Genomic DNA, 15,354 nt, shown 5'->3' with positions numbered 1-15,354 from the left:
ACGAAGCGTTATAAATGTTTACGTTATGATTCGTAAGATTAATTCAAATTGAATATTTTGTATGTTATGTCAGAATGAAGCTTCTCAGTGGTCTCCGGATCCAGCACCCTGCAGTCGGTCAAGGGATCAATTTAAGAAAGTGAGGGTGGTATTTGTCCCGATAGTTTATACATTTGTTTCCGTACTCGTTCAACACAATCACCTGATTATTGTGGGGAAATTATATTAAAAGAAAATAAAAGACTACTTTTCAGTCCAGTAAAGAGGAACTGGTTTGATGAAATGACGTGTGTGTTCACATTTGATAACGTTTCAGAAATGTCAAGATGTTGCAAAGCAGATATTTTACATCAAATGCAATATTTTACCATCAATTTAAATGGTTATTGTTAGCAGTAACAGGTTTAGACGGTTTTAAGACAATCATATTCCAGAGGTGACCATTTATAACAATGTGAACATTTTATCGGTGTACTTCTGTCGATGAGGCGCTGCTGTATATTCTCTTCAGCTGCAACTGAAGGTGGATTCAGTAAATCCGCAGCGTCAGGTCTGGTGGTGTCAAATAAATCTGTTACTGGAATCCGATGTTAATGGTCAGAACAAGTGGCTGAATGCTCAGGGTTAATCTTCTTTTTAACTAAACCCAGAACATGTGATGTTGGTTTTGTAACTTCCCTTTTCAGTTATTTTCGCTGAGTGATTTCCTTTGTTGCCAGTGTAACACTCTGTCAGATCTCAGCACAAGAGGAACTGGCTCCAATTTATACCCGAGAGACCGTGAATCACTCAGTGTAAACTGCTGTCTGTGAGGTCAGCGGTGCAGGCTTTGGGACCTCTTCTGGATATCTGGAATAATTATAATACAATGGTCACAATATTAAAATAAGAGGATACAGCTGTTGTGCGGGAGCAGTAGGTTTTGCAGATATGCATAATTCGTGATAACCCCTCTTGCCGTGATTTAATGATACTTATATTGATAAAGCCTGTTTGACCCCTTTTTTCAAAAGAGAAATTGATCAAACGCATTGTTTCGCTCATTTGCACATGCCCGCCTGCCGTTCTGGTCTCTTCCTACAAACACAATGAAAATAGTTTCCAATTGATCAGTGCAACTTTGAGCAATGCCATCGGTATTCACCAGTAATTAATTAATCCTTGTTTGTGAAGCACTGTTCCTGCAAGATTCACACTTACTGTGAGCCCAACTAATCTCGTGTCACATTCATTTCCTGCTACCACTCAGACATCAAAGTTTAGTGAAATGTTTAACTAGTTGCTAATGGCAGAAGATCTGCTAGTTCTATTCACAAGAGACAAGTTTTATTCATCTTACAACTGTTGAGAGAAAGCCTTTATGCAAGTGAGTGTTATATTGGTTGCAGGCAATAAACAATTGCTAGATATATCGGGCAGTACAAGCCCAAAAACAGATAGGAATAACTAGTCTCCATTCAGGCCCTCTATCCTCTTCCAAAAATAATTTCGATGCGAGCAGGCGCACTCTTGCTTCCTTGCCCTCACGCAGGCTCAGTATAGCTCCCTGCCGTATATCCGGAGAGGCCCAGTCACGGGTTAGTTTGCCTTCTATGACTGGCGGCTCGGGGCCATCTGTGAGACACGGGTAAGCAAGTCAGAGTTCGCCGGGATACAGGCTGTTACTTTATTACTGAATTAACCCGGCTCTATTCAGGACAAAGCTCTGACAGTTCCAATATTTTGTAAAAAAAAAGGGAGGGATTTTAAAGTTTAACACTGGTGGTGTGGGATATAAACCACAGGGAATGGACTGAACCAGGACATAATCCAGGGGGTGGTCCGGGATATAAATCCCAGGGAATGTACTGCACCAGGACATAATACAGTGGGTTGTCCGGGATATAAACCCCAGGGAACGTACTGAACCAGGACATAATACAGGGGGCGGTGCGGGATATAAACCCCAGGGAATGTACTGAACCGGGACATATTAAAGGGAATGGTCCGAGATATAAACCCCAGGGAATGTACTGAACCAGGACATAATACAGGGGGAGGTCCGGGATATTAACCCCAGGTAATGTACTGAACCAGGACATAATACAGGGGATGGTCCGGGATATAAACCCCAGGGAATGTACTGAACCAGGACATAATACAGAGAATGGTCCGTGATATAAACTACAGGGAGTGTACTGAACCGGGACATAATACAGGGGGTGGTCTGGAATATAAACCCCAGGGAGTGTACTGAACCGGGACATAATACAGAGAATGGTCGGGGATTTCAACCACAGGGAGTGTAATGAACCAGGACATAATACAGAGAATGGTCGGGGATATAAACCACAGGGAGTGTACTGACCGAGTCACAATTCAAGTGATTGACCTGGATACATACTAGTGAAAATGAGGAATTAGTATTAGTATTAGCATTGACTATGACGAAAAAAACAAATTAAGCACTCAGCCGTGGAGCAGATGGTTTACAGAGAGAGAATGAAACTGTCATGGAGATCCGACAGAGTGAAAACCAGTGGCCAGTGAGATCAGACAATGTGTAATCCATGTGCTCAGTGAGATCAGACAATGTTTAACACAAAGCCCAGTGAGATTAGACATTGTGTAACCCGGGGGCCCAATGAGATCAGACAGTGTGTAACCCGGGGTCCCTGGTTACACACCATATTCAAAAAGGAATTAGATGTAGTCCTTACTACTCGGGGGAACAAGGGGTATGGCGAGAAAGCAGGAATGGGGTACTGAAGTTGCCTGTTCAGCCATGAACTCATTGAATGGCGGTGCAGACACGAAGGGCCGAATGGCCTACTCCTGTACCTATTTTCGATGTTTCTATGTTTCTAACCCGGGGGCTCAGTGTGATCAGACACTGTGTAACCCGGGTGGGATGGGCCCAATGAGATCAGACAGTGTGTAACCCGGAGACCCAGTGAGATCAGAGAGTCTGTAACCCGGGGGTGGGCGAAATGAGATCAGACAGTGTGTAATCCGGGGGCCCAGTGAGATCAGAACGTGTGTAATCCGGGGGCCCAGTGAGATCAGACAGTGTGTAACCCGGGGGCACAGTGAGATCAGACAGTGTGTAACCCGGGGGCCCAGTGAGATCAGACAGTGTGTAACCCGGGGGCCCAATGAGATCAGACTGTGTGTAACTCGGGGGCCCAGTGAGATCAGAGAGTGTGTAACGCGGAGACCCAGTCAGATCAGACAGTGTGTAACCCAGGGGTGGGCCCAATGAGAACAGACAGTGTGTAACCCGGGGGTGGGCCCAATGAGATCAGGCAGTGTGTAACCCGGGGGCACAGTGAGATCAGACAGTGTGTAACCCGGAGGCCCAGTGAGATCAGACAGTGTGTAACCAGGGGGTGGGCCCAATGAGATCAGACAGTGTGTAACCCGGGGGCACAGTGAGATCAGACAGTGTGTAACCCGGAGGCCCAGTGAGATCAGACAATATGTAAACTGGGCAGAGTGGAACTAGTGAGGTCAGTTTGTAAGCGGGAGCCAAGTGAGATCAGATGGTGTGTAACAGAGTGTAATAGGGAGATGATAGGACCTATGAGGTTAAATAAATAACCCGGGGGTCCAGTAACATCATACAGTGTGTACCCGGGGGCTCAGTGAGATCAGACAGTGTGTAACTCTGGGGCCCAGTGAGATCAGACAGTGTGTAAACCGGGGGCCCAATGAGATCAGACAGTGTGTAACTCTGGGGCCCAGTGAGATCAGACAATGTGTAACCCGGGGGCCCAATGAGATCAGGCAGTGTGTAAACCGGAGGCCCAGTGAGATCAGACAGTGTGTAACCCGGGGGCGAAATGAGATCAGACTGTGTGTAGCCCGGGGGCCCTGATTACACACCATATTTAAAAAGGTGTTAGATGTAGTCCTTACTACTCGAGGGATCAAGGTGTATGCCGAGGAAGCAAGAATGGTGTACTGAAGTTTAATGTGCAGCCATGAACTCATTGAAAGGCGGTGCAGGCTCGAAGGGCCGAATATCCTACTCCTGCAACTATTTTCTTTGATTCTATGCTTCTAACCCGGGGGCCCAGTGTGATCAGCCAGTGCCTAACCCGGGGGAGCAGTGTGATCAGACAGTGTGTAACCCGGAGGCCCAGTGAGATCAGACAGTGTGTAACCCAGGGGCCCAGTGAGATCAGACATCTATTCAACACTCAGCTGTCACATAGTGTGAGAAAATGAGAGAGGCACTATCTATCCAACACTCACCTGTCACATAGTGTCAGAGAATGACAGGCATTATCTATTAAAATATCACCTGTCACATTGAATCAGAAAATGAGAGAGGCAGTATCTATCCAACACTCACCTGTCACATAATGTCAGAGAATGGCAAAGGCAGTATTTATCCAAAATACACCTGTCACATATTGTCAGTGAATTACAGAGGGAGCATCTATACAACACTCACCTGTCACATAGTATCATAGATTGATAAAGGCTGTATCTATCCAACCCTGACTTGTCACACAATATCAGAGAAATAGGGAGGTAGTAGCAATCCAACTCTCACCTGTCACATATTCTCAGAAAATGATAAGAGGCAGTATCTATGCAACGCTCACCGGTCACTTAATGTCAGAGAGTGAGAGAGGCAGTATCTATCCAACACTCACCTGTAACATAGTGTCAGAGAATGGCAGATGCAGTATCTATCCAACACACACCTGTCACACACTATCAGAAAATGAGAGAGGCAGTATCTATCCAGCACTCACCTGTCACACAGTGTCAGAGAGTGACAGAGGCAGTATTTATTCAAAACTCACCTGTCACATAGTGTCAGAGAATGAGGGAGGCAGTATCTATCGAACACTCACCTGTCACATAGTATCAGAGAATGAGAAAGAAAGTATCTATCCAAAATGCACCTATCACATATTGTCAGAGAACTACAGAGGCAGTATCTATCCAGCACTGACTTGTCACATAGTATCAGAAAATAATAAGAGGCAGTATCTATCCAACTCTCACCGGTCACATGATGTCAGAGAATGAGAGAGGCAGTATCTATCGAAAGCTCACCTGTAACTTCGTGTAAGAGAAAGAGAGAGGTAGTATCTATCGAACACTCACCTGTCACATAGTGTCGGAGAATGAGAGAGGCAGTATCTATCGAACGCTCACCTGTCACATAGTGTCAGAGCGTGACAGAGGCAGTATCTATCCAACACACACCTGTCACAAAATGTCAGAGAATGACAGGGGCGGTATCTATCCAACACTGACCTGTCACATAGTTCAGAGAATGACAGGCAATATGTATCCAACACTCACCTGTCACATAGTGTCTGAGAAATACAGAGACAGTATCTATCCAACACTCACATGTCACATCGTGTCAGAGAAAGACAAGAGGCAGTATCTATCCAACAATCACCTGTCACATTCTGTAAGAGAATGACAGAGGCAGTATTTATCCAACATTCACCTCTCACACAGTGTCAGAGAATGACAGAGGCAGTATCTATCTAACACTCACCTGTCACACAGTATCAGAGAATGAAAGAGGCAGTATCAATCCAACATTCACCTTCCACGTTGTTTCAGGGAATGATAGAGGCAGTATCTGTCCAATCATCACCTGTCACACAGTATCAGAGGATGAGAAATGCAGTATCTATCAAACACTCACCTGTCACATAGTATCAGAGCATGACAGAGGCAGTATCTATCCAACACTAACCTGTCACGTAGTATCAGAGAATGAGAGAGGGAGTATCAAATCAACACTCAACAGTCACATAGCATCAGAGATTGAGAGAGGCAGTATCGATACTACACTCATCTGCCACATCGTGTCAGAGATTGAGAGAGACAGTATCTTTGCAACACTCACCTGTGACATAGTATCAGAAAATGACAGAGGCAGCATCTCTCCAACACTCAGCTGTCACATAGTGTGAGAAAATGAGAGAGGCAATATCTATCCAGCACTCACCTGTCACACAATGTTAGAGAATGACAGAGGCAGTATCTATCCAAACTGCACCTGTCACATAATGTCACAGAATGGGTGTGACATTATCTAGCCGACACTGACCTGTCACATAGTGTCAGAGAATGAGAGTGGAAGTATCTATCCAACACTCACCTGTCACATAGTGTCAGAGAATGAGAGAGGCAGTATCTATCCTACACTCACCTCTCACACAGTGTCAGAGAATGAGAGAGGCAGTATCTATCCAACATTCACCTCTCACACAGTGTCAGAGAATGAGAGAGGCAGAATCTATCCAACAGTCACCTGTCACACAGTGTCAGAGAATGAGAGAGGCAGTATCTATCCAACACTCACCTGTCACATTGTGTCAGAGAATGAGAGAGGCAGTATCTATCCAACACTCAACTGTCACACAGTGTCAGAGAATGAGAAGGTAGAATTTATCCAACACTCACCTGTCACACAGTGTCAGAGAATGAGAGAGGCAGTATCTATCCAACACTTACCTGTCACATTGTGTCAGAGAATGAGGGAGGCATATCTATCCAACACTAACCTGTCAAATAGTATCTGACAATGAGAGAGGCAGTACCTATCCAACACTCACCTGTCACATAGTGTCAGAGAATGAGAGAGGCAGTATCTATCCAACACTCAATTGTCACATAGTGTCAGAGAACGACAAGAAGCAGTATCTATCCAACACTCACCTGTCACATAGTTTCAGAAAATGAGAGAGGAAGCAGCTATCCTACATTCACCTCTCACACAGAATCAGAGAATGAGAGAGGCAGTATCAATCCCACACTCGCCTGTCAGAAAGTGTCAGAGAATGAGAGAGGCAGTATCTGTCCAACACTCACCTGTCACATCGTGTCAGAGAATGAGAGAGGCAGGATCTGTCCAACACTCACCTGTCACATAGTCTCAGAGAATGAGAGAGGCAGTATCTATGCAACACTCACCTGTCACATTCTGTCAGAGAATGAGAGAGACAGTATCTATCCAACACTCACCTGTCACATAGTGTCAGAGAATGAGGGAGGCAGTATCTATCTAACACTCACCTGTCACATAGTATCAGAGAAAGAAAAATACAGTATTTTTCCAAAATGCACCTGTCACATATTGTCAGAGAATTACAGAGGCAGTATCTATCCAACACTGACTTGTCACATTGTATCAGAAAATGATAAGAGGCAGTATCTATCCAACTCTCACCGGTCAAATAATGTCAGAGAATGGGAGAGGCAGTATCTATCCAAAACGCACCTGTCACATCGTGTCAGAGAATGAGAGTGGCAGTACAATCAAACACTAACCTGTAACACAATGTCACAGAGAATGAGAGAGGCAAAATCTATACAACACTCACGTGTATCATAGTATAAGAGAATGAGAGAGGCAGTATATATCGAAAGCTCACCTGTCACTTCGTGTCAGAGAAAGAGAGAGGCAGTATCGATTGAACACTCACCTGTCACATCGTGTCAGAGAATGATAGAGGCAGTATCTATCGAACACTCACCTGTCAAATAGTGTCAGAGCGTGACAGACGCAGTATCAATCCAACACACACCTGTCACAAAATGTCAGAGAATGGCAAAGGCGGTATCTATCCAACACTCACCTGTCACATAGTGTCTGAGAATGAGACAGGCAGTACCTATCCAACACTCACCTGTCACATCGTGTCAAAGAATGAGAGATGCAGTATGTATCCAACACTCACCTGTCTCATTGTGTCAGAGAATGAGAGAGGCAGTATCTATCCAACACTGAATTATCACATAATATCAGAGAACGACAAGAGGCAGTATCTATCCAACACTCACCTGTCATATAGTGTCAGAAAATGAGAGAGGAAGCAGCTATCCTACATTCACCTCTCACACAGAATCAGAGAATGAGAGAGGCAGTATCAATCCCACACTCGCCTGTCAGATAGTGTCAGAGAATGAGAGAGGCAGTATCTGTCCAACACTCACCTGTCACATTCTGTCAGAGAATTTGAGAGGCAGTATCTATCCAACACTCACCTGTAACATAGTGTCAGAGAATGACAGATGCAGTATCTATCCAACACACACCTGTCACACAGTATCAGAAAATGAAAGAGGCAGCATCTATCCAACTCTCACCGGTCACATAATGTCAGAGAATGGGAGAGGAAGTATCTATCCAAAACGTACCTGTCACATCGTGTCAGAGAATGAGAGTGGCAGTACAATCAAACACTAACCTGTAACACAGTGTTACAGAGAATGAGAGAGGCAATATCTATACAACACTCACGTGTCACATAGTATAAGAGAATGAGAGAGGCAGTATCTAACGAAAGCTCACCTGTCACTTCGTGTCAGAGAAAGAGAGAGGCAGTATCTATTGAACACTCACCTGTCACATAGTCTCAGAGAATGATAGAGGCAGTATCTATCGAAGACTCACCTGTCACATAGTGTCAGAGCGTGACAGAGGCAGTATCTATCCAACACACACCTGTCACAAAATGTCAGAGAATGGCAAAGGCGCTATCTATCCAACACTCACCTGTCACATAGTTCAGAGAATGATAGGCAATATGTATCCAACACTCACCTGTCACATAGTGTCTGAGAAAGACAGAGACAGTATCTATCCAACACTCACATGTCACATCGTGTCAGAGAATGACAAGAGGGAGTATCTATCCAACAATCACCTGTCACATTCTGTCAGAGAATGCCAGAGGCAGTATTTATCCAATATTCACCTCTCACACAGTGTCAGAGAATGACAGAGGCAGTATCTATCCAACACTCACCTGTCACATCGTGTGAGAGACTGACAGAGGCAGTATCTATCCAACACTTAACTGTCACACAGTATCAGAGAATGAGAGAGGCAGTATCTATCCAACATTCACCTCTCACGCAGTATCAGAGAGTGACAGAGGCAGTATCTATCTAACACTCACCTGTAACACAGTATCAGAGAAAGAGAGAGGCAGTATCTGTCCAACATTCACCTGTCACATTGTTTCAGTGAATGATAGAGGCAGTATCTGTCCAATCATCACCTGTCACACAGTATCAGAGGATGAGAAATGCAGTATCTATCAAACACTCACCTGTCACATAGTATCAGAGCATGACAGAGGCAGTCTCTATCCAACACTAACCTTTCACGAATATCAGAGAATGAGAGAGGTAGTATCAAATCAACACTCAACAGTCACATAGCATCAGAGATTGAGAGAGGCAGTATCGATACTACACTCATCTGCCACATAGTGTCAGAGATTGAGAGAGGCAATATCTATCCAGCACTCACCTGTCACACAGTGTTAGAGAATGACAGAGGCAGTATCTATCCAAACTGCACCTGTCACATAATGTCACAGAATGGGTGTGGCAGTTTCTAGCCAACACTGACCTGTCACATAGTGTCAGAGAATGAGAGTGGAAGTATCTATCCAACACTCACCTGTCACATAGTGTCAGAGAATGAGAGAGGCAGTATCTATCCAACACTCACCTCTCACACCGTGTCAGAGAATGAGAGAGGCAGTATCTATCCAACATTCACCTCTCACACAGTGTCAGAGAATGAGAGAGGCAGAATGTATCCAACACTCACCTGTCACACAGTGTCAGAGAATGAGAGAGGTAGTATCTATCCAACACTCACCTGTCACATTGTGTCGGAGAATGAGAGAGGCAGTATCTATCCAACACTCAACTGTCACACAGTGTCAGAGAATGAGAAGGTAGAATTTATCCAACACTCACCTGTCACACAGTGTCAGAGAATGAGAGAGGCAGTATCTATCCAATACTTACCTGTCACATTGTATCAGAGAATGAGAGAGGCATATCTATCCAACACTAACCTGTCACATAGTGTCTGAGAATGAGACAGGCAGTACCTATCCAACACTCACCTGTCACATAGTGTCTGAGGATGAGACAGGCAGTACCTATCCAACACTCACCTGTCACATCGTGTCAGAGAATGAGAGAGGCAGTATCTATCCAACACTCACCTGTCACATAGTGTCAGAGAATGAGAGAGGCAGTATCTATCCAACACTCAATTGTCACATAATGTCACAGAATGGGTGTGGCAGTTTCTAGCCAACACTGACCTGTCACATAGTGTCAGAGAATGAGAGTGGAAGTATCTATCCAACACTCACCTGTCACATAGTGTCAGAGAATGAGAGAGGCAGTATCTATCCAACACTCACCTCTCACACAGTGTCAGGGAATGAGAGAGGCAGTATCTATCCAACATTCACCTCTCACACAGTGTCAGAGAATGAGAGAGGCAGAATGTATCCAACACTCACCTGTCACACAGTGTCAGAGAATGAGAGAGGTAGTATCTATCCAACACTCACCTGTCATATTGTGTCGGAGAATGAGAGAGGCAGTATCTATCCAACACTCAACTGTCACACAGTGTCAGAGAATGAGAAGGTAGAATTTATCCAACACTCACCTGTGACACAGTGTCAGAGAATGAGAGAGGCAGTATCTATCCAACACTTACCTGTCACATTGTGTCAGAGAATGAGAGAGGCATATCTATCCAACACTAACCTGTCACATAGTGTCTGAGAATGAGACAGGCAGTACCTATCCAACACTCACCTGTCACATAGTGTCTGAGGATGAGACAGGCAGTACCTATCCAACACTCACCTGTCACATCGTGTCAGAGAATGAGAGAGGCTGTATCTATCCAACACTCACCTGTCACATAGTGTCAGAGAATGAGAGAGGCAGTATCTATCCAACACTCAATTGTCACATCGTGTCAGAGAATGAGAGAGGCAGTATCTATCCAACACTCAATTGTCACATCGTGTCAGAGAACGACAAGAGGCAGTATCTATCCAACACTCACTTGTCACATAGTGTCAGAAAATGTGAGAGGAAGCAGCTATCCGACATTCACCTCTCACACAGAATCAGAGAATGAGAGAGGCAGTATCAATCCCACACTCGCCTGTCAGATAGTGTCAGAGAATGAGAGAGGCAGTATCTGTCCAACACTCACCTGTCACATCGTGTCAGAGAATGAGAGAGGCAGTATCTGTCCAACACTCACCTGTCACATAGTCTCAGAGAATGAGAGAGGCAGTATCTATTCAACACTCACCTGTCACATTCTGTCAGAGAATGAGAGAGGCAGTATCTATCCAACACTCACCTGTAACATAGTTTCAGAGAATGGCAGATGCAGTATCTATCCAACACACACCTGTCACAGAGTATCAGAAAATGAAAGAGGCAGTATCTATCCATCACTCACCTGTCACACAGTGTCAGAGAGTGATAGAGGCAGTATCTATCAAACACTCACCTGTCACACTGTTTCAGAGAAAGAGAGAGGCAGTATCTATCCAACATTCACCTGTCACATTGTTTCAGAGAATGATAGAGGCAGTATCTGTCCAATCATCACCTGTCACACAGTATCAGAGGATGAGAAATGCAGTATCTATCAAACACTCACCTGTCACATAGTATCAGAGCATGACAGAGGCAGTATCTGTCCAACACTAACCTGTCACGTAGTATCAGAGAATGAGAGAGGTAGTGTCAAATCAACACTCAACAGTCACATAGCATCAGAGATTGAGAGAGGCAGTATCGATACTACACTCATCTGCCACATAGTTTCAGAGATTGAGAGAGGCAGTATCTATCCAACATTCACCTGTCACATTGTTTCAGAGAATGATAGAGGCAGTATCTGTCCAATCATCGCCTGTCACACAGTATCAGAGGATGAGAAATGCAGTATCTATCAAACACTCACCTGTCACATAGTATCAGAGCATGACAGAGGCAGTATCTATCCAACACTAACCTGTCACGTAGTATCAGAGAATGAGAGAGGTAGTGTCAAATCAACACTCAACAGTCACATAGCATCAGAGATTGAGAGAGGCAGTATCGATACTACACTCATCTGCCACACAGTGTCAGAGAATGACAGAGGCAGTATCTATCCAACACTCACCTATCACATCGTGTCAGAGAATGACAGAGGCAGTACCTATCCAACACTTACCTGTCACACAGTATCAGAGAATGAGAGAGGCAGTATCTATCCAACATTCACCTCTCACGCAGTGTCAGAGAATGACAGAGGCAGTATCTATCTAACACTCACCTGTCAAACAGTGTCAAAGAATGAGAGAGGCAGTATCTATCCAACACTCACCTGTCACATTGTGTCAGAGAATGAGAGAGGCAGTATCTATCCAACACTAACCTGTCACATTGTGTCTGAGAATGAGACAGGCAGTATCTATCAAACACTCACCTGTCACATAGGATCAGAGCATGACAGAGGCAGTATCTATCCAACACTAACCTGTCATGTATTATCAGAGAATGAGCGAGGAAGTATCAAATCAACACTCAACAGTCACATATCATCAGAGATTGAGAGAGGCAGTATCGATACTGCACTCATCTGCCACATAGTGTCAGAGATTGAGAGAGGCAGTATCTTTGCAACACTCACCTGTGACATAGTATCAGAAAATGACAGAGGCAGCATCTATCCAACACTCAGCTGTCACACAGTGTGAGAAAATGAGAGAGGCAGTATCTATCCAGCACTCCCCTGTCACACAGTGTTAGAGAATGACAGAGGCAGTATCTATCCAAACTGCACCTGTCACATAATGTCACAGAATGGGTGTGGCAGTATCTAGCCAACACTGACCTGTCACATAGTGTCAGAGAATGACAGTGGAAGTATCTATCCGACACTCATCTGCCACATAGTGTCAGAGAATGAGAGAGGAAGTATCAATCCTGCACTCACCGCTCACACATTTCAGAGAATGAGAGAGGCAATATCTATCCAACATTCACCTCTCACACAGTGTCAGAGAATGAGAGAGGCATAATCTATCCAACACTCACCTGTCACACAGTGTCAGAGAAAGGGAGAGGCAGTATCTATCCAACATTCACCTGTCACATTGTGTCAGAGAATGAGAGAGGCAATATCTATCCAACACTCACCTGTCACACAGTGTCAGAGAATGAGAGAGGCAGTATCTATCCAACACTCACCTGTCACATTGTGTCAGAGAATGAGAGAGTCAGTATCTATCCAACACTAACCAGTCACATAGTGTCTGAGAATGAGACAGGCAGTACCTATCCAACACTCACCTGTCACATTGTGTCAGAGAATGAGAGAGGCAGTATGTATCCAACACTCACCTGTCACATAGTGTCAGAGAATGAGAGAGGCAGTATCTATCCAACACTCAACTGCCACATAGTGTCAGGGAACGACAAGAGTCAGTATCTATCCAACACTCACCTGTCACATAGTGCCTGAGAATGAGAGAGGCACTATCTATCCAACACTCATCTGTCACATAGTGCCTGAGAATGAGAGAGGCAGTACCTAGCCAACACTCACCTGTCACATAGTGTCAGAGAATGAGCGACGCAGTATCTATCCAACACTCACATGTCACATATTGTCAGAGGATGAGAGTGGCAGTATCTATCCAACACTCACCTGTCACATAGTTTCAGAAGATGAGAGAGGTAGTATCTATCCAACACTCAGCTGTCACAAAGTGTCAGTGAATGAGTGAGACAGTATCTATCCTACAATCACCTGTCACATAGTTTCAGAGAATGAGAGAGGCAGTATCTATCCAACACTCACCTGTCACATCGTGTCAGAGAATGAGAGAGGCAGTATCTGTCCAACACTCAGCTGTCGCATAATCTCAGAGAATGAGAGAGGCAGTATCTATCCAACACTCACCTGTCACATAGTGTCAGAGAATGATAGTGGCAGTATCTATCCAACACTCACCTGTCACATAGTGTCAGAGAATGAGAGAGTCAGTATCTGTCCAACACTCACCTGTCACATAGTTTCAGAGAATGAGAGAGGCAGTCTCTATCTAACACTCTTCTGTCACATATTGTCAGAGACTGAGAGAGGCTCTATCTATCCAACACTCACCTGTCACTTAATATCAGAGAATGAGAGAGGCAGTACCTAGCCAACACTCACCTGTCACAGAGTATCAGAGAATGAGAGAGGCGATATCTATCCAACACTCACCTGTCACATAGTGTCAGAGGATGAGAGTGGCAGTATCTATCCAACACTCACCTGTCACCTAGTGTCAGAAGATGAGAGAGGTAGTATCTATCCAACACTCAGCTGTCACAAAGTGTCAGTGAATGAGAGAGACAGTATCTATCCTACAATCACCTCTCACACAGTGTCAGAGAATGAGAGAGGCAGTATCTATCCGACACTCACCTCTCACACAGTGTCAGAGAATGAGAGAGGCAGTATTTATCCAAAACTCACCTGCCACATAGTGTCAGAGAATGACAGAGGCAGTGTCTATCCAAAACTCACCTGTTCGATAGTGACGGAGAGTGACAGGCAGAATCTATCCAACATTCAGCTATCACAGTATCAGAGAGTGTCAAAGTCATTTTGTATCCAACACTCACCTGTCACATAGTGTCAGAGAATGACAGGCAGTATCTATCCAACACTCACCTGTCACATAGTAACAGAGAATGAGAGAGGCAGTATCTATCCAACATTCACCTGTCATATAGTGTCAGAGAGTGAGAGAGGCAGTATCTATCCAACACTCACCTGACACATAGTATCAGAGAATGACAGAGGCAGTATCTGTCCTGCACTGACCTGTCACATACTCTGAGATAATGACAGAGGCATTATCTATCCAACACTCACCTGTCACATAGTGTCAGAGAATGACAAGAGGCAGTATCTATCCAATTTCTGTTACTAAGCACGCAGCTGTGGGAATGTTTGGAGTAGCACAATTCAATCAAGCAGTGTCAGCCTGGTTTTTGAAAGGGAAATTATGTTTAACAGATTTTCTGGAGTTTTTTGAGGATATAACGAGCTGGATGGATAAGGGGGAACAAATGGATGTGGTATGTTTGGTTTATTTCCAGAAGGCATTTGACAAGATGCCACATAAAGGATTACTGCATAAGATAAAATTTACGGGGTTGGGGCTAATATATTAGCATGGATAGAGGATTGGCCAACTAACAGAAAAAACAGAGTCGAGATAAATGGGTCATTTGCCGGTTGGCAAACAGTGACTAGTGGGGTGCCGCAGTTATCGGTGCTGGATCCTCCACTATTTAGAATCTATATTAATGACTTGGATGAAGGGACCGAGTGTAATGTAGCCAAGTTTGCTGATGATACAAAGATGGGTGGGAAAGCAAACTGAGGAGGACACAAAACATCTGCAAAAGGATATCGACTGGCTAAGCGAGTGGGCAAAAATTTGGCAGATGGAGTATAATGTGGGAAAATTTGAGGATATCCACTTTGGCAGA

This window comes from Pristiophorus japonicus, unplaced genomic scaffold (genome assembly GCF_044704955.1).
Source record: "Pristiophorus japonicus isolate sPriJap1 unplaced genomic scaffold, sPriJap1.hap1 HAP1_SCAFFOLD_30, whole genome shotgun sequence".
Lineage (NCBI taxonomy): Eukaryota > Metazoa > Chordata > Chondrichthyes > Pristiophoridae > Pristiophorus > Pristiophorus japonicus.
The sequence above is the reverse complement of the archived record's forward strand: the minus strand, read 5'-3'. Positions refer to the sequence as shown.